This window comes from Lissotriton helveticus, chromosome 8, assembly GCF_964261635.1.
Source record: "Lissotriton helveticus chromosome 8, aLisHel1.1, whole genome shotgun sequence".
NCBI classification, from domain to species: Eukaryota; Metazoa; Chordata; class Amphibia; order Caudata; family Salamandridae; genus Lissotriton; species Lissotriton helveticus.
Window position 1 is genome coordinate 28,437,562 of NC_136069.1, and position 27,294 is coordinate 28,464,855.

Genomic DNA, 27,294 nt, shown 5'->3' on the forward strand with positions numbered 1-27,294 from the left:
ACATAGCATAACATAATACATAGCATACCAAAACATAATACATAGCATAGCATAACAAAACATAAAGCAAAGCATAGCATAACAAAACCTAGCACAGCATAGCAAAACACAACACAACCTAGCATAACAAAATATAGTATAGCATAACAAAACATAGCATTGCATAACAAAACATAGCACAGCATAGCAAAACATAGCATAGTATAACATAATACATAGCATAGCATAACAAAACATAATACATAGCATAGCATAACAAAACCTAGCACAGCATAGCAAAACACAACACAACCTAGCATAACAAAATATAGTATAGCATAACAAAACATAACAAAACATAGCATAGCATAACAAAACATAGCACAGCATAGCAAAACATAGCCTAGCATAACAAAATAAAGCAAAGCATAGCAGAACACAACGAAACATAGCATAGCAAAAGAAAACAAAGCATAGCATAACAAAACACAACGAAACATAGCATAACAAAACATAGCATAGCATAACAAAATGAAACATAGCAAAACACAACATAGCATAGCATAACAAAGCACAGCATAACAAAACATAGCATAAGATAATACATAGCATAACAAAACATAACAAAGCATAGCATAGCATAACAAAACATAGCACAGCATAGCAAAGCATAGCATAGCATAACAAAACTCAACAAAACATAGCATAACAAAATATAGCATAGCATAACAAAACATAGCATAGCAAAACAAAACATAGCATAACAAAGCACAGCATAACAAAACATAGCATAACAAAATATAGCATAGCATAAAAAAACATAGCATAGCAAAACACAACAAAACATAGCATAACAGAACACAAAAAACATAGCAAAAACAAAACATAGCATAGCATAACAAACCACAGCATAACAAAACATAGCAAAACAAAATATAGCATAGCATAACAAAACATAGCATAGCAAAACACAACAAAACATAGCATAACAGAACACAAAAAACATGGCATAGCAAAACATAGCATAGCATAACAAAGCATAGCATAACAAAATATAGCATCCCATAACAAAACATAGCATAACAAAACACAACAAAGCATAGCATAACAAAACAGAACAGCATAACAAAGCATAGCACAGCATAACAAAACATAGCATGGCATAACAAAACATAGCATAGCATAACAAAACATAGCATAGCATAACAAATTAAAGCATAGGATAGCAAAACATTGCATAGCATAACAAAGCATAGCATAGCATAACAAAGCATAGCATAGCAAAACATAGCATAGCATAAAACATAGCATAGCATAACAAAGCACAGCATAACAAAATATAGCATAACATAATACATAGCATAACAAAACATAACAAAGCATAGCATAACAAAACATAGAACAGCATAGCAAAACATAGCATAGCATAACAAAACACAACAAAACATAGCATAACAAAATATAGCATAGCATAACAAAACGTAGCACAGCAAAACACAACAAAACATAGCATAACAGAACACAAAAAACAGCATAGCAAAACAAAACATAGCATAATATAACAAAGCACAGCATAACAAAACATAGCATAACAAAATATAGCATAGCATAACAAAACATAGCATAGCAAAACACAACAAAACAGCATAACAGAACACAAAAAACATAGCATAACAAAACAAAACATAGCATAGCATAACAAAGCACAGCATAACAAAACATAGCATAACAAAATATAGCATAGCATAACAAAACATAGCATAGCAAAACGCAACAGAACATAGCATAACAGAACACAAAAAACATGGCATAGCAAAAAAACATAGCCTAGCATAACAAAACATAGCATAACAAAATATAGCATCGCATAACAAAACATAGCATAACAAAACACAACAAAGCATAGCATAACAAAACACAACACAACAGCATAACAAAGCATAGCACAGCATAACAAAACATAGCATAGCATAACAAAACATAGCATAGCATAACAAAACATAGCATAGCATAACAAATTAAAGCATAGGATAGCAAAACATAGCATAGCATAACAAAGCATAGCATAGCAAAACATAGCATAGCATAACAAAACATAGCATAGCAAAACACAACAAAACATAGCATAACAGAACACAAAAAACATAGCATAGCAAAACAAAACATAGCATAGCATAACAAAGCACAGCATAACAAAACATAGCATAACAAAATATAGCATAGCATAACAAAACACAGCATAGCAAAACACAACAAAACATAGCATAACAGAACACAAAAAACATGGCATAGCAAAACAACATAGCATAGCATAACAAAACATAGCATAACAAAATATAGCATCGCATAACAAAACATAGCATAACAAAACACAACAAAGCATAGCATAACAAAACACAACAGAACAGCATAACAAAGCATAGCACAGCATAACAAAGCATAGCACAGCATAACAAAGCATAGCACAGCATAACAAAACATAGCATAGCATAACAAAGCATAGCATAGCATAACAAAACATAGCATAGCATAACAAATTAAAGCATAGGATAGCAAAACATAGCATAGCATAACAAAGCATAGCATAGCAAAACATAGCATAGCATAACAAAACATAGCATAACAAAACATAACATAGCATAACAAAACAGCATAGCATAACAAAACATAGCATAGCATAACAAATCAAAGCACAGCATAGCAAAACATAGCATAGCATAACAAAATAAAGCAAAGCATAGCAGAACACAACAAAACATAGCATAGCAAAAGAAAACAAAGCATAACATAACAAAACACAACGAAACATAGCATAACAAAACATAGCATAGCATAACAAAATGAAACATAGCAAAACAAAACATAGCATAGCATAACAAAGCACAGCATAACAAAACATAGCATAACATAATACATAGCATAACAAAACATAACAAAGCATAGAATAACAAAACATAGCACAGCATAGCAAAACATAGCATAGCATAACAAAACACAACAAAACATAGCATAACAAAATATAGCATAGCATAACAAAACATAGCACAGCAAAACGCAACAAAACATAGCATAACAGAACACAAAAAACATAGCATAGCAAAACAAAACATAGCATAGCATAACAAAGCACAGCATAACAAAACATAGCATAACAAAATATAGCATAGCATAACAAAACATAGCATAGCAAAACACAACAAAACATAGCATAACAAAACACAAAAAACATAGCATAGCATAACAAATTAAAACATAGGATAGCAAAACATAGCATAGCATAACAAAGCATATCATAGCAAAACATAGCATAGCATAACAAAACATAGCATAGCAAAACACAACAAAACATAGCATAACAGAACACAAAAAACATGGCATAGCAAAACAACATAGCGTAGCATAACAAAACATAGCATAACAAATTTTGGCATCGCATAACAAAACATAGCATAACAAAACACAACAATGCATAACATAACAAAACACAACAGAACAGCATAACAAAGCATAGCACAGCATAACAAAACATAGCATATCATAACAAAACATAGCATAGCATAACAAAACATAGCATAGCATAACAAATTAAAGCATAGGATAGCAAAACATAGCATAGCATAACAAAGTATAGCATAGCAAAACATAGCATAGCATAACAAAACATAGCATAGCAAAACACAACAAAACATAGCATAACAGAACACAAAAAACATAGCATAGCAAAACAAAACATAGCATAGCATAACAAAGCACAGCATAACAAAACATAGCATAACAAAATATAGCATAGCATAACAAAACATAGCATAGTAAAACACAACAAAACATAGCATAACAGAACACAAAAAACATAGCATAGCAAAACAAAACATAGCATAGCATAACAAAGCACAGCATAACAAAACATAGCATAACAAAACATAGCATAGCATAACAAAACATAGCATAGCAAAACACAACAAAACATAGCATAACAGAACACAAAAAACATGGCATAGCAAAACAACATAGCATAGCATAACAAAACATAGCATAACAAAATATAGCATCGCATAACAAAACATAGCATAACAAAACACAACAAAGCATAGCATAACAAAACACAACAGAACAGCATAACAAAACATAGCATAGCATAACAAAGCATAGCTTAGCAAAACATAGCATAGCATAAAAAACATAGTATAACAAAACATAACATAGCATAGCATAACAAAACATAGCATAGCATAGCAAAACATAGCATAGCATAACAAAACATAGCATAGCATAACAAATCAAAGCACAGCCTAGCAAAATATAGCATAGCATAACATAATAAAGCAAAGCATAGCAGAACACAACAAAACATGCATAGCAAAAGAAAACAAAGCATAGCATAACAAAAGACAACAAAACATAGCATAACAAAACATAGCATAGCATAACAAAATGAAACATAGCAAAACAAAACATAGCATAGCATAACAAAGCACAGCATAACAAAACATAGCATAACATAATACATAGCATAACAAAACATAACAAAGCATAGCATAGCATAACAAAACATAGCACAGCATAGCAAAACATAGCATAGCATAACAAAACACAACAAAACATAGCATAACAAAATAGAGCATAGCATAACAAAACATAGCATAGCAAAACACAACAAAAAATAGCATAACAGAACACAAAAAAATAGCATAGCAAAACAAAACATAGCATAGCATAACAAAGCACAGCATAATAAAACATAGCATAACAAAATATAGCATAGCATAACAAAACATAGCATAGCAAAACACAACAAAACATAGCATAACAGAACACAAAAAACATAGCATAGCAAAATAAAACATAGCATAGCATAACAAAGCACAGCATAACAAAACATAGCATAACAAAATATAGCATAGCATAACAAAACATAGCATAGCAAAACACAACAAAACATAGCATAACAGAACACAAAAAACATGGCATAGCAAAACAACATAGCATAACGAAACATAGCATAACAAAATATAGCATCGCATAACAAAACATAGCATAACAAAACACAACAAAGCATAGCATAACAAAACACAACAGAACAGCATAACAAAGCATAGCACAGCATAACAAAACATAGCATAGCATAACAAAACATAGCATAGCATAACAAATTAAAGCATAGGATAGCAAAACATAGCATAGCATAACAAAGCATAGCATAGCAAAACATAGCATAGCATAACAAAACATAGCATAACAAAATATAACATAGCATAGCATAACAAAACATAGCATATAACAAAACATAGCATAGCATAACAAATCAAAGCATAGGATAGCAAAACATAGCATAGCATAACAAAGCATAGCCTAGCATAACAAAACATAGCATAGCATAACAAAACAGCATAGCATAACAAATCAAAGCATAGGATAGCAAAACATAGCATAACAAAACAAAGCAAAGGATAGAAAAACAAAACATAGCATAGCATAACAAAACATAGCATAACATAACAAAACAGCATAACAAAACACAACACATAGCATAACAAAACATAGCAAAACACTACAAAGCATAGCTTAACAAAACACAACAAAAATAGCATAGCAAAACAAAACATATAGCATAGCAAAACATAGCATAGCATACCAAACACAACAAAACATAGCATAGCAAAATAAAGCATAGCATAATAAAAACACAACAAAACATAGCATAACAAAGCATACCATAACAAAGCTTAGCATAGGAAAACATAGCATAGCATAACAAAACAGTATAGCATAGCATAACACATCAAAGCCTAGGATAGCAAAATATAGCATAGCATAACAAAACAAAACATAGGATAGCAAAACAAAACCTAGCATAGTATACAGCATCACTTAGCACCACCACAGCATCACACAGGGGCACCACAACATCACTATGCGCTACCACAGCTTCACTGAATGCCACAGCATCACTCGTTCGCCACCACAATATCACTCAGCGCCACCACAGCATCACTCAGGAGCACCACAACATCACTATGCGCTACCACAGCATCACTGAACGCCACAGCATCACTCGTTCACCATCACAACATCCCTCAGCGCCACCACAGCATCACTCAGGAGCACCACAACATCACTATGCGCTACCACAGCATCACTCAGCACCACCACAGCATCACTCAGGGGCACCACAACATCACTCAGCGCCACCACAGCATCAATCTGTGCAACCATTCAACAACTGGTTCAAATATGTTCTCTCAATGTTTCAAGCTTAATTACAAATGTCACAAAAAGATGTTAAAATTTCACTTCTGTTCTTGGATTTTCGTCACAAAAAAATACACTGAACATAATCTTCACAAAAGTTATTTACAAAAGTTTATGCTATTGCCATTATAAATTACAATAACTTTTATTTAAGTATTAATTATTTAAAAAAATTAAAAGCCATTGTTATTTGTAATATCAATACAAGTAAGTCACGTAAATACAACACATATTGCATTACAAATGCTATACTCTGGCCATGGCACGGACAAGGTCAGAGATCAAGATTTGCGTGAAGGCCGAGGGGAAAGCACAATGCAGATTTTACAGTACCTGCCCTAAGGCGAAAGAGGAGGCTCCTCTCCCAATCACTCATAGGCAGGGTAAGGTAGCTGGCTAGGTGGTGCATGGACTGTTTGATGGTCATATAAGTAAGGACAGAGGATTTCTTAGATTCCCTTTCGATTCTTTCTGTGCAATAAAGTGAATAGATTGCAATCCTAAGTTCATTTTTATGCAGGGTCTCTGCTGAGCTAGGATTTAAAAAAAGATTTCCTTTGTTAACACTACATAAGCTTCGTGCACTCCTGACAGCCATGGGATATCCTTCCCTTTCTCACAGCAAATTCCATCGCCTATGATCTCTCATTAGATATGCAGCTGGACTTTTCCATAGGGAGAGCCAAAAGAGAGCAGGGCGGGCCCTAATAAAATCTTCTATAAAATTTTAATTTAAGTTCCTTGTGGCAAATGTATTGAGCTGTAGAAATTGGTACGCCTAATAGCTTCCTGCAGAATCTGCTCTCTTCTTCTTGGATGCAGTGGCTCTTGGCGATGATCCCAGACTTCGGCGCCGTACGTGGCCCTTGATACACACTGTGTTTTAAAAAAGATTAAATGGCTAAAATAGCAGCTGTTCTCTTTGGGCGTGGGAGGCTAAGAATCAAGCTAGAGGCCTTTGAGAACTTGCTCTTGGAGTGAACCATATGTTCAGTCCAGGAGCATTTCGCAGCAAAGACTAACCCAAGATAAGGAAAAGAACTGGTACTTATCAGTTTCTGGTCTCCCACAGATATAGAATAAGGATGGTGTTTCCGGTAGTCAGACAAAATATCGAAATTAAAATATCGATATACAATAATATCGATGTTTTAATATCGATGGTATAGAATATCGATGTGCCATAATATCGACAGACAGAATATCGAGATTAAGGTATGTATGTTAGTAATATCGAAATTTTGTTGTTTAGTGTTATGTATTTTATTTTGTTGTTTATATGTTTGCTAAATATGTTTAGAAATGTATGTTTGAAAATTAGTAATTTTGTTAACATTTTGCGTTTTAGTATTAGAGCGGGTTGTGGGTTTATAGGGGAATAGGGTGGGAAGTAATTTAATAATAATAAATTAATTAATATATGTTTGTAAATATTTTTAATTAATAATTAATTGGTAATTAATTAATATTAATTAGTTAATTAATTAATATATGTTTGTAAATATTTTTAAATAATAATTAATTGGTAATTAATTCATATTAATTAGTTATTTAATTAATATAAATTTGTACATATTTTTATTTAATAATTAATTGGTAATTAATTAATATTAATTAGTTAATTACTTAATATAATGTTGTACATATTTTTAATTAATTATTAATTTGTAATTAATTATTATTAATTAGTTAATTACATTAATTAGATTAATGTTTTAATATATATAATTTTTTGTTATTGTTAATTAATTATTTGGGAAAAATTAATATTAATTAGTAAATTAAATTAATTATAGCTAATGTGCTAATATATTTACTTTATTGTTATTGTTAATTAATAATTAATTGGTAATTAAATAATGTTAATTAATTTTGGGTAAAGGAGTATTTTTAGGGTTCAGGGTCAGTTTTCAGTTCTTGGGTAAAGGGGTATTTTTGGGGTTCAGGGTCAGTTTTCAGTTCTTGGGTAAAGGGGTATTTTTAGGGGTCAGGGTCAGTTTTCAGTTTTTGGGTAAAGGGGTATTTTTAGGGTTCAGGGTCAGTTTTCAGTTCTTGGGTAAAGGGGTATTTTTGGGGTTCAGGATCAGTTTTCAGTTTTTGGGTAAAGGGGTATTTTTAGGGTTCAGGGTCAGTTTTCAGTTTTTGGGTAAAGGGGTATTTTTAGGGTTCAGGGTCAGTTTTCAGTTTTTGGGTAAAGGGGTATTTTTAGGGTTCAGGGTCAGTTTTCAGTTCTTGGGTAAATGGGTATTAGGGTTCAGGGTCAGTTTTCAGTTTTTGGGTAAAGGGGTATTTTTAGGGTTCAGGGTCAGTTTTGGGTTTTTGGGGTACAGGGGTATTTTTAGGGTTCAGGGTCAGTTTTGGGTTTTTGGGGTACAGGCGTACAGGGTAAAAATAAAATAAATTTAAATTTAATTTAAATCAATTAAATAAAATTTAAAAAAATTAAATTACATTAAATTATTACGTTTTTAATTTATTTTAAATGTATATGTATTACTTTGAATTTTTTAATTATGTTTTAATGTTTTTATTAATATTTGTTAAATTATATGTATTTTAACATTATTTTTACATTATTATTAATACATTTAAAAAAACGATATTTTTAATTTCGATATTTTTGTACTACGATATTATTTTTTCGATATTTTTGTACTTACCTTTATGAAGATAGGATCCTGATATTATTGTCCTCGATATTTTTGTTGCGATATTTTTGTATTGCGATATTTTTGTGGTCGATATTATGTCATACATTCGGTGTTTCCCAGGTCCACACAACATTATAAAAGATTTTTTTTAATTGGTCCTTAGGTCCAGGCTATCCATATGGTTAACAAAACCTTTGATTAGATGTTTGCTCACAAGGTCTCAATAGGCAGCGAACCATGTGGGGCTTACAAAAGTTAATCACAATACAGTCACCGTCTATATTCTTAGGGGATGGGCCAACCCACCCAACTCTATGGGCCATAATAATCTCATTCATGTCGGATGGGTGAAACCTTTTATGCCTTTTTAGCCAATCCACACTCTTATTATGTAAGTCAGCCCAAGACTCCCTCTGCTCCCATGTAAGGGTAGGAACACCGGCCAAAACATGTATATATGGACAAGTTGCTGGTGGCAAACTCAAGACATCTGTGTTGGGTCTCAAATGATTGGTCCTTAGGCTATTGTGCTCCTACTCGAGTTACGTTACAAGGGTCCAGAATGTGAGTGTTCGGGGTAGGTACTACGTGATTCCGGGATCTCCGTGTTGGGTTCCCGGGATACATCCCGTATATATCCCTGCTCAAATCTAGGTTTCAGCATAAAGAGTGCTTTTACTTTACAGCATGTTGCACCTGAGTTACCAGAAAAAGACTCTTTATACTGGGCGGGGTTGGAATTGGTGGGTTGAGGCTTGGATTGGCATCTGTTAGAATTGGCAATCCCTCCCTCACAATACCATCCGACTGTGAGGTCACTTTTCTGCCACTCATTGCCCATTACAGTGTCCATGTGTTTTAAATGTTCCCAAAGAAGGGTAAAGTTCTTGTTTATCGACTCCTTGATGCGAGCTAGTGCAATTTCCAAGGCAGTCTCCACAGCAGTGATAAAAGCAGCGTCCCCTATGATTCCAGAATTTAGTGTAGGAAATACAGCATCAGTCTGTGTGCTCACAGAGTTAGTTTGTATTGCTTCAGAGTCAGCGGATCAAAGCCCCTTTTAGCTTTAGTTTTTGGAGTGCCAGCACCCCTCCTTCGCTTCACTGGTGGCTCTCTCACCTTACTCTCGGTTAGGGATTTGGTGAATCGTGCTCTTGTGGCTGTGCTTGGTTCATTAGGAACGACCGTGGGGGGATGCATTTGAGACTGGTGCAGGAGTTGGTGCAGATGGGGTTGAAGACAAACTTTGAGGCATAGTAGACAAACACATTTGGGGGACGTCATCCGGATTGGAGATGCCTAGTGACGAGCGTCTCTGTAGTATTAAAGGATCTAATGAGAGTCGCTGTTCCGTCATTTCGAACTCGTGACTGAGCAGTGACTCAGCCCTGACAATGAATGCATCCAGAGTGCCCGCTACTCCCTTGCGTTTACTCATGGTAGGACCAGATATCAAAGACAGTCAAAGACAATCAATATCCTGAACACAATGGTACAATACTGATAAACAGGAATGGGATTAAGCACAACAGTACCTGAGAGCTGGACAGCGCGATCAGAGTCCGTTAGCCAAGTATCAGAGGGGGGGCCCAGCCCAGCCTCTTCCGGGCTCCAATGCAGCGTATATTTATTCGGGCCGGGCTCCCACAGCGTTTCGCATGCTGCTGGAGCTCAGCCGTAATAAATGCGCCTCCTGGCGCGAAGGTGAGGTGTCCGCAGTGACAAAGCCGCTCAGGATGCTGGGGGCGGTAGTTTGGATCTCCCCCCACTTGCTGGCAACAGGCACCAGGCAAAAATGCAAATACGGGTGCTAAAGGGGTGGGTTCTGGAGAAACTATTGCCAGAGAAGGCTAAGGTATAATTTCTGGACGCAATTTCTCTAAATTGCACTGTTTTCGATGTGGCTCATCTACTCGTGTTTCTAGTTTTAAAAATTGTCTGGCGGCATCACAATAATGCTGGAAGTGTCAGAAGTTAGGACATTTTGGCAAGGTGCGCAGGGGTGGCAAACGCATTCCTATCAGGAGTGTTCAAGACTGTGCAGCATGCTATGAACTGGATATTGCTGAAAAAAGGTTGAAGAGCTGTTTCTATCTGTTGAGTGTGTAGAAATTAATAACGTCCAGACTGACAAGAAGGTTGGTGATCCCCTGGTACACGTAGAAATTGAAGGGTGTGGGATTCCACTGCTCATTGATTCTGGAGCCAGGATTACTATTATCTCATTTGACAGAAACACTGAGTCGTGGTCTCACAAAGTTCTATTACCTCCTGATGTAATCACCACTGAGTTTGAAGGAGGCAGGAATGAATTGGGAGGGCCCTTTGGGAGGGATATCAAATTTGAAAACAAAACCATTCATGGTAAAGTGTACGTAGCATTGAAAGGCATTAATGTATTAGGATTTTGGCATCAAGCCAAGTTTGGTAGGATTATCAAACCATGTCAGAAAAATCCTGTGTCTTTGGTCAATTCAGTATTTGACCTGGTGCACTGGAAGAAATATTTTGAGTGTATATTTCTGGAAAGAATTGGGCAGATCAAATTTTTTCCCATTTTATGAAAGTTAAGGAAGATGTATACCCAGTCAAGCACAAACTGTGCAATGTACCTCATTTTATCAGGAATGAGGTATCCGCTATGTTAACTAAAATGCAAAACAAAAGGATTGTTTATAAGGTGGATGCCACTTTGTGGTTGTCTCCCATCGTTTTGGCCAAAAAAAAGTCTGGCGAATTACGTCTCTGTGTAGATTTGAGATCCCTCAAGCACACGATTTGGGTAGAAAGTTATCCGCTGCCATGCATGGACGATTTAATTACTGCAGTTGGACAATCCAAATGGTTTTCAAAGTTTGATTTGCGGGCAACTTCTCATCAGGTGGTTTTAGATGAGTGTTCTTGTCAGTTGACAGCTTTCGTTACACCTGATGGTATCTTTCAATTTTGCCGCATGCCATTTGGATCAGCTTCGGCGGCCTCTGTATTTCAGAAGGTGATGACTAACATGTTCAGAAATGTGCCCAATGTAGTGATTTTTCAAGATGATGTATTGGTGCATTCTGACACACAAGAGAAACACAATGAGATCATTGAACGAGTTGTTCTTACTTTACAAACGAATGGTGTAACACTCAGAGAGGACAAATGCATCTTTGCTGTGAACAAAATCGAATATTTAGGTCACATTCTTTAAGATGAGGGTGTCAAACCGAAGCCCAGGATTGTTGAAGGTATTGTCAATGCTCCCCATCTTGCCAATAAAGAACAACTAAGGTATTTTATGGGGTTATGCGAATTCTATGTGAGGTTCATAAAAACTGCTGATTTCACAGAATGTTCCAGAGGTCTACTAAAGAATAGTGCAGATTTGATTTGTAAACAAAAATGGGGGATGATGAAGGTAGACATTAGGTTCATCCTCCAGACTATGTATAATTATTAAAGAATCTGTAAATAACAGATCTGAGAACCTACCCTAAGTGAAAGGCTTCCGCTAGTTGTGCGAAACAACGGCCCAAATCTAAGAAGAGAAAATTATTTTCTTAAGTCCCCTCACTCACCCAGGGTTGCCCCTAGGTGACATGCTTCATCATTGCGGCCATCCCAGACAGCTACTGTCTGGGGTGTGCTGTGGCTTGCGGAACTACGTAAGAGCACGTTTTTGTTAAAAAATGTGTAGTGCAGTGTTGGGGGGGAGAAGTGATGGTGATGCTATAATACCTAGCTAGTGAGCGATTAATTTATTCCGGCTCCTAGTTGGGATGGATAAAAAGGGGTTAATAATAGGGAGGAAATGTAACTGTTATGTGTATACTATCCCTAGTATTTATCAAAATTTTTCGAGGTGTCTCCTAAACCTCTTCTTCAGGCCCACATGGGGGCCAGCCCCACATGTACCACTCCGTGAGAAAACAAGTCTATACTAAAGAAAATAATAATAAAGAACAGGTGCACACCTAATGTGTGAGCACCAAAATTAAATACATACGGTTGATATCAGACTTGTAGCATCTGTTCAAGGAGATAAAGTGACAAGGAGATTAATACATATTGCCTGCCCACCTCTCACGTGGGCAGATCCATACCATATGCAGTGCTTTAAATCAATGCGCTCCTCTATAGTAGGTGTGTGTGCCCTTAATAGTAAAATATTTAATTAGTTTTATCAGCCTGCGCAAACTGCAACTGGTGCAGAACCAGGCGGCCCGCCTCGCCTTCGGTCTCCCCAAATTCCATCATACCTCTCCCCTCCTGAAGACCCTCCACTGGCTCCCCGTTCGGGAACGCGCCTTGTTCAAATTAGGTTGCATGGCGTTTCAGGCCAGGACTGGCCTGGCCCCTCTCTTTATATCTTCAGCCATCAAATCTTATGTCCCTGGCAGAGACCTCCGTTCCTCGGCCCAACATCTTTTAGCAGTCCCTCGCTACAGGAAAAAAAAACAGGGTGGCTCGAAATTTTCCACCCTTGCCCCCATGTTCTGGAATTCTCTTCCCTTCCACCTTAGGTCTCTCACCCAGTATTCCATTTTCCGCAAATCATTGAAAACATTTTTATTCACTCAGGCCTTTCTGTCTTAAACCTTTGTTCCCCTTTTCAGCTTATTTCTTAGCGATTGACTCTGCCTAGCAGGCTGTTTGCTATCTCAGCGCCAAGAAACCGCTCAGGTGTATGTTGCGCTTAACAAATATTTTAAACTTAAACTTAAACTTAGTGCTTGTATCCAATGTGATGCCTTGAAACACATCTAACTACTCTATTGTGAGCTGTTTAAAAGAAATGTTTCTAGTTCGGGAATGCAAACACAGGCATGGTGGTCTCCTGTTTGTACATCACCATCCCTGTGTTTATATCCAATCACAGGAGGTCACAAATCCTAACCTGCCTAAATAATATACATTAGACAGGTTGCTCTGCGACCAATTACTGCAAAGGATGCATTCAAAGAGACGATGCATAAACTGAACAAACAATGCACAAATTATAATCGCTATTCGTAACTGGTCTATTTGACATTCAATACTTCAACAGTCTCGAGGCTGGATTACAGTAATGTGATTTTTTTGGGCGCACCGGAAGCAACACTTAACAAACTCCAACAAGTGCAGAACGCAGCAGCAAGGCTCCTGATGAACATCCCAAGGAGACAGTCTGCAAAGCCGGCTTTAAAAGCGCTGCACTGGCTCCCGGTACGGGAGAGGATTAAATTTAAATCTCTCTGTACGGCCCATAAAATCCTTCAAGGGAAGGGACCTCCTATCTTGGTTAATATGGTGATCCCCTACAAGGCTACTAGAGCCCTGCGCTCTGACAATAAATCGCTGTTACAAGTGACCAGAGTTAAAAGAGCCCGGACGGGTGGTAGGAGATTTTCTGTGAACACAGCCAATTTATGGAATGCGCTACCTCTGAACTTGCGGACTGAGGCTTGCATGACTCGGTTTCGGAAGTTACTCAAGACTCACCTGTTCCCCGCCTAATGCTGTCCTCCTTGCTTTACTTCCTTGAGACATGAATGAGCGCTGGGATGCCCTAGGGTAACCACGCGCTATACAAGATTCCAAATAATATTAATAATAATACTTTAATCTCCTAAGCAACAATAGGACTCGCAATTACATTAGTTTGAGTTATTGACATTGTAAATGATAATGTTTTCTTTTTCTTTTTTAAAGTCGACCTACGGGAGGGTTGGCCGTTCATCGAGCAGAGCAGTGCCCCCACGTGCCTGCAATTGTGGTGGCGCGCTGATGTGAGGGGCGCGGATGAAGCACTTTAGGCTTTCAGCGTAACGTTTCCAAGTGGATGTTGTGCCGCCATGATGAATTGGTTCTGGGCATACTGTTTAGTTTCCCAGCCGGTGTTGTGTTGCGGCTGTGGCACCGAGGTGCCCGTGGCAGAACATGGTGGGATGCGGAAAGGAAGGTAACGAGGATGCAGCGCCCTCAGATGGTTGGAGGGTGGGGTCGACGCGCCATGACGGGAACAGTGATACGTCGGGCGGGTTGGACGATGAGGCAAGGTTCCATATAACCATGGTCCCTATGGTGGCGCTCAGGAGAGCGTGGACAGGGAGGGAGGAAGGAGCGCGGTGCAGAGGAATGCAGGGGAGGCTGGAGGTGGATTGCGCAGGTGGTTGGGGAGCGAACGGGTGCCTCCGGGAAGGGACGGGGTACATGGGGCGCAAGGCAGTGGGGATACACGGGCCAGTTGCTGCGGTCCTGTGTTGTTATGTCACCCATGGTCACTTTGAAGCGCTGTGGGATCACAGGAGTGAGAGATGACGGTCACACTTCAGTGTATTATAAAGCGGGCCTGGCATTTATGAACCAGAAGCGTCAGTACATCTTTGCTATAGGAGGGCATGGAGCCGAGTTGCACAGGGGGAGGGATTAGGGTTTGCAGGAGAGGGTGAGCTCATGACTATTCCCTAAAGCACCGACTGATGCAATTGGATGGTTGTGCGTTCTACTGATGGCTACAGCAGGCTTAAGCTTGCAGGATAGCGTGTGATTGGCTGCAAGTATACCCTATGAAATAGCTGCACTGGAGTCACTGTCATGCACCTGTTAGACACTGGCATCTTAAAAACAAGAGTAACCAAATAGAAAAAAAATGGCGGGCAACTTTTTTTTGTTAGTTAAATCTTGGCACAATACCGCCAAGATCTGCTGCCAAGCACCACGAGTCACTACTTCAATAGTACTTAGTAAATTAGTTTACTGCAATAACCTGCTGGATTTTACTACAAATGCACATCCCTCTTCTGTGCACCCGGATTTCAGAGTCTGCCCACTTATTGGGTAAAGAAGTTCCCTGAAAAGCCATCTGATGAGTTGGGAGCACAAGAAGAATACATACAGCACCAAAAGTGTTAACAGGCCCGTCAGGTCACTACACCTTGGACTGTACTATTCGCGTTTTCCTTCTAGTGTGTACCATCCCCTCTTCGTCACAAAACAGCTTCTTTGCTGAAAACCTCACTTTTCTCCCACTTCTCTATTCCATCATATCCAACATGATGTACCACACGACCTTTTTGGGGGATTTCTGGTAAAAAAAAGGCTGTGCTGCTTCTGCCGACACGAATGAATAAACCTAGAGGATTTTATTCTAACACTGGATGGTATGTGCCCAATCGAGAAGGCATTTCACTGCTAAAGGCCTTCGGATAATCCAGATTCCCCCAACCCTCCATCCCCCAGAAGACGGAAAGCTGCTCCCACCTCTCCGGATCACATGTGCTTACCCAGTTATCCCTTTAGATTACAGGTTATTTATTCGGAAAATACGGTCACCTTGAACTGCATTCCAACTCGCACTTGGTGTGAGCCACGGACTACAGCTTCCAGAATGCACTGCGTTAAACTAATAACAGCCCCGCACTATGTGACAATAGCCAGATCATATTTCATCCAGTTTTCCGTTCTCAAAATCCATGTAATCTTTACCGCTAGGCCAGTTGTGAACTGGGACACCAGCTCCCAAAATGCACCGTGTGGTTAAATGAATGCCTATGACTCAAATGATGTCACTACAGATATGGAGTCTTCCGTTAGCCTTAACCAAATATACTCAATATTCAATGCAGAAATGGCGCAAAATGTGCGTTCTATTTAATAAAAATAAAAAAAATGAATAATATATGATGTGAACTCCAAGTCACTGCATACGTCACAAACTACTGTCCGTGCTAATCCCCTGTGTACGGCAGCATCACCATGGTCAGCCACACCACAGGCCTCGTCCATGGACAAGGGCTTAGCCCCGCCCAGGCGCAACACAGTTGTTGAGTGCCTGCTCATACAAAAGGTTTACTTGTGTTCCATTGTCTGCTACTGCGGCCATCGCTTTCGCTCCTACACACACTTCCAATTGCGTTGCAATACGTCCTACCTTCGTACTGCAGGCTCAGTGCGAACATAAACCCGTCATTTAACAAGACTTTCGGTAACCGTGCTCACTTTGCCACTGGATTCAAGCAAGCTTGGCTGAAGACGGCTGGAATGCCAGAAACCGGTCCTAGGAAGCTTGATTCCGGTCCAGGGAAGGCATGGCTTGGCAGTTCGGGCTGGAATGTTCCCATGAGGCACAGGGTCATACTGATTTGCATATGGCCATGTCTGAACTGGGGTGGCAGAGTCGGCTAAAGAACTGTGATGGATTAAACCCAGATCTGTTGACTGGGTGTGAGTGTTTGATTGGTTCAGATGCTCCGTCCATCACCACCCCCTTTTGTACCGCTTTGTTTGCCATAAGTTGGCAGGGTATGCTCAGACGTGAGTCCCTTGCTCACTTTGCCACTGGATTCAAGCAAGCCTGGCTGAAGACGGCTGAAATGCCAGAAACCGGTCCTAGGAAGCTTGTTTCCGGTCCAGGGAAGGCATGGCTTGGCAGTTCGGGCTGGACTGTTCCCATGAGGCACAGGGTCAGACTGATTTGCATATGGCCATGTCTGAACTGGGGTGGCAGAGTGGGCTAAAGAACGGTGATGGATCAAACGCAGATCTTTTGACTGGGTGAGAGTATTTGATTGGTTCAGATGCTCCGTCCATCACCACCCCCTTTTGTACCGAAAATGATAAACAAGCACGGCCGAAGCGGACCGCACTGAATAGGGAAATGAAAGCGTGCTTACAGACTTATAATGGAGACTGTGTAACTCCGCCAGTAAACGATCCAGTCCGGGTGGGCGGGGCCACCAGGAGACAGAGCGGCAACAAGGAGGGATTTAAAAACCTCACGTGCAATGGAAAGCCAGCGTTTTGCATGCACGATGATGCAAGCCAGTGAAAAAAAGGGGCCAAGCCTATACTCACTTCTAAAATTGTATCGATTGCCAGGCTGTGTACAGATGTCAAGCATTGGAGGTTGCTGCCTCTGTCGCTGGTGGGCTGCTCAGCTCTTTTTAAAATGTTGGCTCTCCAACGATTTCTGTACATTCTCCAGAACTGCCCGCAACCGGATTCCAGATACATATTTTGTAGCGGTGGAAGGGGAGATACGTACACTGCTCTGGGATGGTAAAGCCCCGAGGATCGCACCTCTGAAATTGATGAAAGGATGGTATGATGGGGCATTGCGTTGCCTGATATAAGGCTGTATTATTGGCCTTCTCAATTGGGTGCTGTGAATAGATGGAGATAACGCCCCGCCAGATGACCCGGCATGGGCCCTAGAAAAGTATCAGATGGATCGTTCAGGCTATCTGGGAGCTCTGTATTCCCGTACTAAGAAGCAACAATATATTGGCCCCACATTACATACGGTACAGATCTGGCGGTTAGCTAACTCACGTCTGGGATGGGCAGGGGTGCTCACCAAGGCAACGCCACTGTGGTATTCACAGAAACTCGGCATGCTTTGCTTTCACCCGGGGATTGATAGGTGGGATGTCATTGGTATCTCGACAGTCAAAGATCTGGTTAAAAGAGGAGCAATTCTCAGATTCGAGGAGCTGCAAACGGCCTACCACTGTGCCCCAGGAGAGATTATTAGGTATCTGCAAATTAGGCATGCTTTGCAGGTGGCCTTCCCTAGCTGCGAGGACATACCGGAATCCTCACCCCTTGAGGATCGCTTGTTGGATGGGTTGTTGCAGTCCAAGGTGATCTCCTTGACCTATAAAAAACTTAGTAATAATTTGCCTGATACCTTTGAAAAGCTTAAGGAGCAATGGGAGGGAGACCTTGGGCTGATTGATGAGGAGGGCTGGAGACAGGCGCTAATGTCGCCTAGAGAGGCTGCTATTACGCTCAGATTCAGATTAATACAGCTTCGTATCCTATACCGCTCCTATTTAACTGGAATAATACTAGCAAACATCGGATGTAGACAAAATGACCTGTGTCTAAAGGGCTGCCGGCATCCGGCTACCTTTTATCATATGGTGTGGGAATGCCCCGATTACTTACCGGTAATCTTCATTACTCCGAGTATAGTCTTCCCCGCCACATGACTAACAAAGTGAACAAAGTGAGCTTCAGCTCCACACCAGAACCCTCCAAAGGAAAAAGTCAGCCTCCCATGCCTTCCCAATATGGCCGACCCATTACACCCCGGACCTCTATAAGAGGCGGGCCAGCCCAACCCATCAGCCTGAAACTACCAAGCATAAACATGAAGCCGATAGCCAGACAGGGAGGGAGGCATGGGAACTCATGTGTTGAGGAAGACTATACTCGAGTAATGAAGATAACCGGTAAGTAATCGGGGCATTACCACCTCGTTAGTCTTCCTCGCCACATGACTAACAAAGTGAGCATATACCAAAGCCAAGCGGCTTCATGGAAACCCACAAGAAACCAACGGACCAGGATGGGACCTCCACGGAAGAGGACAACCAAACAGGCCAGACGAGCAGAAGAACCACCCAAGAGAGGCAACCACGAGCCATAAGAACCAGCCCGGGACTGAAAGACAACGGAAGGGCCGAAAACCAGGACTCCCGCGACACGAAGTGCCACCAGAAAACGTGCCCCCGGGAAAGACCGAAGGAGCACAGAGAATGCCCGGCACCAGACTGCACAGAGCCAAAAGCAACAGCAACAGGCCCCAGAAGAGAAAGCAGCAACCCACCAAGACAGCCCAACGGACAGCCAAAAGTGAGAGGGAGGGCAAGAGCCCACGATACAGAGGGCAACCCCACCACAGCGACCAACAAAAAAGGCACCGCAGTAAGAGAGACGCAGTCCGACAAACACAGCAACACTGTAAGGGAGGCCAACACAAGGGATCCCCAGAAAGGATCGAGACCACGAGAGAACAGAGGCAGGCAAAAGGCAAAAAAAGACCAAGGAAGGAGCCGGAAATGACACAGAAGAGACCGGGCCACCGAGGGAACACAATCAGCCAACCAAGTAGTGCGGAGGGCCCAGAGGCCCGCCCACGGAGGCCGAAGGGCGGAAGGGACCAGGCCAAACTACCAGAAAGGAAGCGAATAGCCATCAAAAGAAATCAGAGGTGCCCACCTCCGTACAGGAGGAACAAGAAACATCGAAACACCAGGAATCGAACACTCAACATTGAGGGGAAGAGTATAAGACCACAACCAATCAGGCCACGGGGACTCACCCAGAGGACCCTAAGTATAAAGTCACTGTTTGAAAACGTACCACCAGGGGATACTTTTACAGCATGGGCCGGATTTGAATCCTGGTCTGTGAGGGCGGACACCACCAAAGGTACAAGACTCACCTTTGAGCTATAGCTCCATGGTGCAGAAGAAAAAACACAGACCCGACGGAAAGGACACGCAGCGCGGCGGGCCGAGACCGCCGTCCCAGGAACGCCCCACAAGATGGAAGCGAGCCGCCAAAGCGAGCACCCAGGAGAAACAGGGCGGAACAAGCCCAAGCCACGGCAATACTCCCAGAGAGCCACAGAACTAACAGGCCCTGGAACCCCAAAACCTGGGGGAAAAAATGAGGACACAAAACCACCATGAAAGCGCAGGACCCCGCCCGGGAGAAGAGAACCGTGAGGAACACACCCGGGTACCCAACAGCACTGCCGGAAACAAAAACCAGCAAGGGAAAGCCAGAAATCAGGGGCAGGACACGAAACCTACACCCACATAGGCCCAACACGGACCAAAGAGAAACATTGTCCAAGCCAACCAGTTCAGCAGCTCACGCCAATGGAGAAGCACACAGGCGAGTACCACCAACCGGATAAAAACCCCGGACATTCCACAGAGTCCGTCGACCAAGAACCCCTGGAAGGAAAAAGGACCGCAGGAAAAAGCAAACCCGGATGGCCGAGGGGAACCCGACCCAGGCACCAAGAGGCCCGACCCACAGAGCCGAAGGAGAGCAGACGAGAACATGCGCTGACAGGGCGGTACGGATGGAGCCAGAAGAAAAGAGACCCAGGCAAGGACTGCACCGATGCGCCAAAAGGTCAACAGGGGCGAACCCCGCAAACACCCCGGAGCACGAAGCAGGGGAGAAACTGCCCAGGAGAGCAACCAGAACCCCCACAGGGGCAAATCCCAGAGAGGCCAAGGAACGAGCGACAGAAAGCCGACCCGGCACTGACCGGGAACCTCTGCACGCCCCAAAGGGAAGCAAAGGAACCCTGCACCCGGGATGGACACGGACCCCACAGGAAAGGCAGCCCAAACCCAGGAAGACCCAGGCTGCGACACACCAAGGAGCAAACCAGTCTAGAACCGGCCAACAACCGAGAGCAGAGGAGGACAGATGCACTCAGGGCAAGAAGGCCATGGGACCCAGGAAGACCAAGAATGGGAAGCACTACCAAACAGCAAGGTGTAGCACCAAAAAGGCTGTGGCAGCTAGCCATAGAGCAGCACAGAAGACACCAGGGAGGGTGACACAGTGAGGAAGCAAAGGCCGCCAGCACCCAGGAAGGGGAAACCAGAACAGAAAGACCACCTGACCCACTGGCAGACAGGGTGGGAAAGGAGCCACAGGGCAAGAAAAAAGGAACACCCACGGGAACAGGCTGGAGACGGGAAGGCCCACAAGGCACAGAGACCAACCGAAAGGGGAGGATCCCCAACGGACAGACGGTGAAAGCACCGCAAGACCCAATGGCACCCAAAACACTCCCTGTTGAGGGCCCACACCAAGGGGAACAACCTGGATAGGAACAGCCGGGGCCACAAATGCGAAACACAAAGAGAAAGTGCGAAGCGCACGTATCACCCAAGGGCCTCAAGGGGCCGAATCACAGGAGGCAAAGGCCACCCAGTGGAAAGGAACTCATAAAATCGCCCCCAGATGAAGGAAAAGACAGAGGAGACCCGCCAGGAGAAGAACCCGCGACCATGACGACAAACACAGACCTCAACAGCGGACGCATGAGACCACCGTGCCATCAGACCCAGCCACGGAAAAGGCCCCCAAGCAGAGACCCCAACCCCTAGGATGCGAGGAAAACGTAACTGGGAGGGTAACGCAAGGACGCCAAACGAGACAGGCAAAAGGGGATGCAACCGCCACGGGCTGGAAAAGAAAAGGCCAGAGCTCAAGAGCAGCAGCAGAAGAAAGAGCCCACCCGGAGACCACAGAAGCAGCCCAGGGAAGGACGGGCAGGGGCAGACAGAGGCACAGCCCAGAAGATAAACCGTAGCCTTCGGAAACCCCAAACCTAGAGAGGGTACCCAACGAAAAGAAATAAGGGTCCAAGAACGAAACCACGGAGGGGGACCTAATGATCAGCAGTCAAACGCTCCCCCACTGAGCCACCCCCCACCCCCCCAGTGCCACAGCATACAGGACGGAGGAACCGCAGGACAATGTCCGCAACACACCAGGCCAGGAACACACACCCCACCGGGCAAACGCAAGCCATAAGAGTGACCATATGCCCAGTGATGGGAAAACTACAGGTCGAAAACAAAACCCCGAAAGTGGCAAGGCGCAGGGGGCTCTCGGGCAGAGTAAGCGAGCAATTGCCCAGAGTCACATGGAGCTGGGCTGATCCGCCGTCATTGGGGATCGAACCGTGAGCCCCCGGGTTCCAGCGCCAGTCGCGCTGGCCGTAGCACCACACTACGTCCCCAATTGAAGAGCGGATGACTACTCCACAGCACCCCCATGGCAATCGCATAAAAAAACATACCAGAAAGGACCCAAAACGTGACAAGCAGCGCCCGCTTAACAGGGAAAACCAGGAGCACCCACACCCCGAAGGGCATGCCGGCACAGAAAGAGGTGCACACCCACAGGACCACGCGGTCCAGACAAGATCTGAACCTGTGGAAAGGAACCTGAACAGAGGCCCCAACCAAGAACAGCCGCACCACAACACAAACCCCGCAAGGAGCCCATGAGCACGGGGAGAGCAGGAGAGCCGGACAGAGCAAGAGAGACCGATCGAGCCCAAAGGACGCGCCCCACCCAATCAACCCGTGAAAACATGGGGGGAAACCGGGAGGAAAACCGGGACCCGCAACCGGGGAGGAAATGTAAATAAACACACACACAGACCCCGGGCGGTGAAAACTACAAATAATGTCCCCAACAGAAACCACATCAGTAACATCATGTACAGTTCAGTGTGCAAGTATTAACTAACGAAACACCGAAATAGCACATAAGAGAATAACAGGCCCCGGTCTCTGGGTGACCCTCCATCTCCCAAGAAGGAGATCAAGACCTTGGGAGTGTGGCTGTAGGAAGATCTGTCCTTTAGGACCCACACCAGGAAGACCGCGGGGGTCTGCTTTGGTCTGCTGCGGTCTGCCCGTAAGGTGTTACCACTGCTCCCTGATTCAGCAAGGAAGCTTTTGATGCGTGGTTTAATCCTATCGAGGCTCGACTATGGGAACGCGCTGTTTCTTGGTGCTCCCGAAGCGACTTTCAAAACCCTCCAACAGGTGCAAAATGCAGTCGCGAGTGTCTTAATGGATGTTCCCAGAAGGCAGTCTGCCGTCCCGGCCCTCAAAACGCTTCACTGGCTCCCCGTGAAGGAGCGGGTGAAATTTAAAGCGCTATGCACGGCTCACAAAATCCTGCATGGTAAGGGCCCCCCCATCCTTTTTAACTTGGCCCGTCCTTATAAGCCCACACGTCCTTTGCGCTCTGACCAAAAACATCTTCTGCAGTCAGCGAGAGTAAGGAGAGCTCGCTCTGGGGGCAGGCGTTTCTCAGTGCAAGTGGCGACTCTGTGGAACTCTTTGTCCCTTAAGATTCGTTCAGAGCCCAAGATCCTATTGTTTAGGAAACTTTTGAAGACCTATTTGTTTCCACAGTAATGATTGGACCTGAGCCTCTCCTCTTGGCCTGTTTCGCGCCGGGATGCCCCTGGGTAATCTGAGCGCGCTATAAATTTCATATAATAATAATAATAATAATAATAACAGTCCATACCAAATGCCGATACATTGCCCAGGCAATGGCTGTCTCCAGTCAATCGCAGACACCTATGAACCTCCGAAGTGAAACCAGAGGCGCCCGGCCGCGCCCCGGTCTGAGGCGAGGAGCCGAAACATGGAGGCTCACAAGAGCAAAACAGTCTGGTCCCGTCCGACAGAGGTCGGGAAAGAAACGTGGGAAGAAGCTGCACCCGGCCGCGTAGTTGACCCCCGCCAAACTCCTGAAAGACAACGGAAGGGCCGCAGGACAGACCGAAGCCGGAGGCAGCAAGCCATAACCCGCCTAGCGGAATGTCCAGGCAGCGCCGAGGACTGCACATGCCCCAGCCAAAGGTGAGTCAGCGAAAAGCGTCGAACGAGCTGAGCTGCTGGGGGAGAGCACGGAAGCCAGCCCCAAGGGGCTGACAGCACAGGCCGTACAAAGGCCCGGGTGCACATGGGGGCGCGGCCACGGAAACAGCACAACCTCAACATCATCTCTTACGCCGACGACACCCAGCTGATCCTCTCCCTCACCAGAGACCCCGACACCGCCAGAACCTGCCTACACGAAGGGATGAAAGACGTCGCCGAGTGGATGAAGGACAGCCGCCTGAAACTGAACTCGGACAAGACGGAAGTCCTCATCCTGGGATCTTCGCCCTCCGCCTGGGACGACTTCTGGTGGCCCCCAGCCCTGGGCACCGCACCCAAACCAACCGACCACGCACGCAACCTGGGCTTCATCCTGGACCCCTCCCTCTCGATGACCAGACAAGTCAACGCCGTCTCCTCATCGTGCTTCAACACCCTGCGTATGCTTCGCAAGATCTTCCGCTGGATCCCGACCGAGACCAGGAAGACGGTCACCCAGGCACTCGTCACCAGCCGACTGGACTACGGAAACGCCCTCTACGCCGGAACCACAGCCAAGCTACAGAAAAGACTCCAGCGCATCCAGAACGCCTCCGCCCGACTCATCCTGGATGTCCCCCGATGCAGCCACATCTCCAGCCACCTGAGGAACCTGCACTGGCTCCCCGTCGACAAGAGGATCACGTTCCGGCTCCTCACCCACGCACACAAGTCTCTCCACGACCTGGGCCCCAAGTACCTCAACGACCGCCTGACCTTCTACACACCCACCCGCCAGCTACGGTCCACCAGCCTCGCCCTCGCAGCCGTACCACGCATCCGAAGAGCCACCGCCGGAGGAAGATCCTTCTCTTACCTGGCTGCCAAGACTTGGAACTCCCTCCCCATCCACCTTCGGCTGACCCAGGACCATCTCGCCTTCAGGAAACAACTCAAGACCTGGCTGTTCGAGCAGTAGCATACCCCTCCCCCAAGCGCCTTGAGACCCTCCCGGGTGAGTAGTGCGCTATACAAATGGCATGATTGATTGATTGATTGATTGATGCAGACCATCCCCCACAACAGGGAAGGAGCACACGCGCCCGACATTCAAATGCAGAGACAGGGACAAGTGGGCGCGGCTGCGAGAATGGAAGCGCCGCGCTACCAGCATGCAAGGCAAAACTCCCCAGGAGATGCCTAGGCTATAAGCGAGTGTCTCGCCACAGGAGGGGGCAATAGGCCGCCGAAGGCAGAGATGCCGAGGGACAGGAAAACCTGAAATGTAGGGAAGAGTCAGAGGCCAGATCCACAAGGCCTGAGAGACAACAAACGCCCACCCAGAGAAGCAGCGGGCCATAAAAGGAAGCCCGCAGCCTCACGGGAGAAGAAAGCACCCCCCACCAGAGCCCACCAGCCGTCCCACTCGGTGACCGCAGGGCCCAAATAACAAAGCCCGCTAAAGCAGGGCAGAAAGCAGAAAATGGAGGGGCAGGGCAGAACTCCCAGGAGCCTGCAAGCACTAAGAGCCCGCTAGAGCAGAGCCGTGAACCCATAGGATCAGTGCGAGGGCCAGAGGGCAGGGGAACCAAAAAGTGAGCCTGCTGGAGCAGGGCCTCCCCCCCAGGGCACAGGGACCTGCTGTAGCAGGGCCTCAGCCCAACTTACCTGAACAGACGCTCTGGAGAATCTGCTGCGTAGAGCTAAAAAAACAGGCTGATGGGTTGGGCCGGCCCGCCTCTGATAGAGGTCAGGGTGTAATGGGTCGGCCATATTGGGAAGGGAGGGGAGGCATGGGAGGCTGACTTTTTGCTTTGGACAGTTCTGGTGTGGAGCTGAAGCTCACTTTGTTCACTTTGTTAGTCCTGTGGTGAGGCAGACTAATGAGGAGGTAATGCCCATTTGTGCGGAAACTATGGGACAGGGCCTCAACACATGGGCAATCTGCATTGGGGAAGACGCTGAGCCTGACGCCCTGCTTGGGCTTGCTTAATGTATGGGAAGATACAGACCTGACTGAGACACGACGGCAATTGGCAATGCTAGGCTTTACGCTAGTCAAGAGGGACATAGCGAAAGGGTGGGGCGGAGTGACGCCGCCGGGAGTGGCGCCGCCGGCAGTGGCAGTATGGCTGAAAGATTTCAATAGATGTATGGTAGCGGACAAAGAAGTATTTATAGCTAGGAGGTGCCCGAAGAAATGGGATAGGAAATGGTCGAAGTGGAATTTCTATAGGGGGAAGATATGTGTATCGGCTGTGGTGGAATTGGAAATGCGGAGAAGTAGAGACAGAGAAGTAACTGTTTAATATATAGGCTTTTCCGACCTTTGTCCCAGGTGCGGTGTTAAATGTAACTTGCCAGTACTGTATGTAATTACTGTCTAACAGTCTGTCATGCACTTTAGTAATAAAAACTATTTTAAAATTGTATCGATTACAAGAAGCCTTCCAGAGCAAACAGCACATGCCCCCTGCAATGCTAGGCCCGACCTAAAACCTAAAACAAGTACCCACGTTTATGCCTCCGTGATCCAGCAGTAATGACTTACTATGCTACAAACTTTAGTAAAGCGCTTTTTACCTGAAGGCGCTTGCTTTTCTGAGTCACTACCACTGCCTGCAAAACCTCGCCGCACCCGCTACGCGGGTGCCGCTTCGTCATCTCTGTGTGGGGCAGGACCCTGGACGCTGCAACCGGCACAGCGCAGGACTTGGGCTTGGGTCAGAGGCTACAGCGGGGCTGCGAGCGTTGCAGGGACTCCATTGCCCAGGAGTCCCTGCGTGACCGTGGGAGACCTTCCGGTCCGCTCTCCCTGTTGGCCCGCCCTCCGCCCACTGGAGGGTTCTTAAAACACTGTTTTTACATCTGCCTTGGGACGCCACAAACTTTAGTAAAGCGCTTTTTACCTGAAGGCGCTTGCTTTTCTGAGTCACTACCACTGCCTGCAAAACCTCGCCGCACCCGCTAAGCGGGTGCCGCTTCGTCATCTCTGTGTGGGGCTGGACCCTGGACGCTGCAACTGGCACAGCGCAGGACTTGGGCTTGGGTCAGAGGCTACAGCGGGGCTGCGAGCGTTGCAGGGACTCCATTGCCCAGGAGTCCCTGCGTGACCGTGGGAGACCTTCCGGTCCGCTCTCCCTGTTGGCCCGCCCTCCACCCACTGGAGGGTTCTTAAACCACTGTTTTTACATCTGCCTTGGGACGCCACAAACTTTAGTAAAGCGCTTTTTACC

General features: G+C 44.7%; 2 protein-coding genes across 6 annotated transcripts in view; both read left to right on the top strand.

The window, feature by feature from the left end:
* LOC144772264 (uncharacterized) overlaps positions 1–27,294 on the top strand; it is a 1,157,681-nt gene that overhangs the window by 938,122 nt on the left and 192,265 nt on the right. The window lies entirely within an intron of this gene.
* Positions 1–27,294, top strand: part of LOC144773674 (uncharacterized) — a 233,401-nt gene that overhangs the window by 136,947 nt on the left and 69,160 nt on the right. The gene's annotated exons all lie outside the window — the stretch shown is intronic.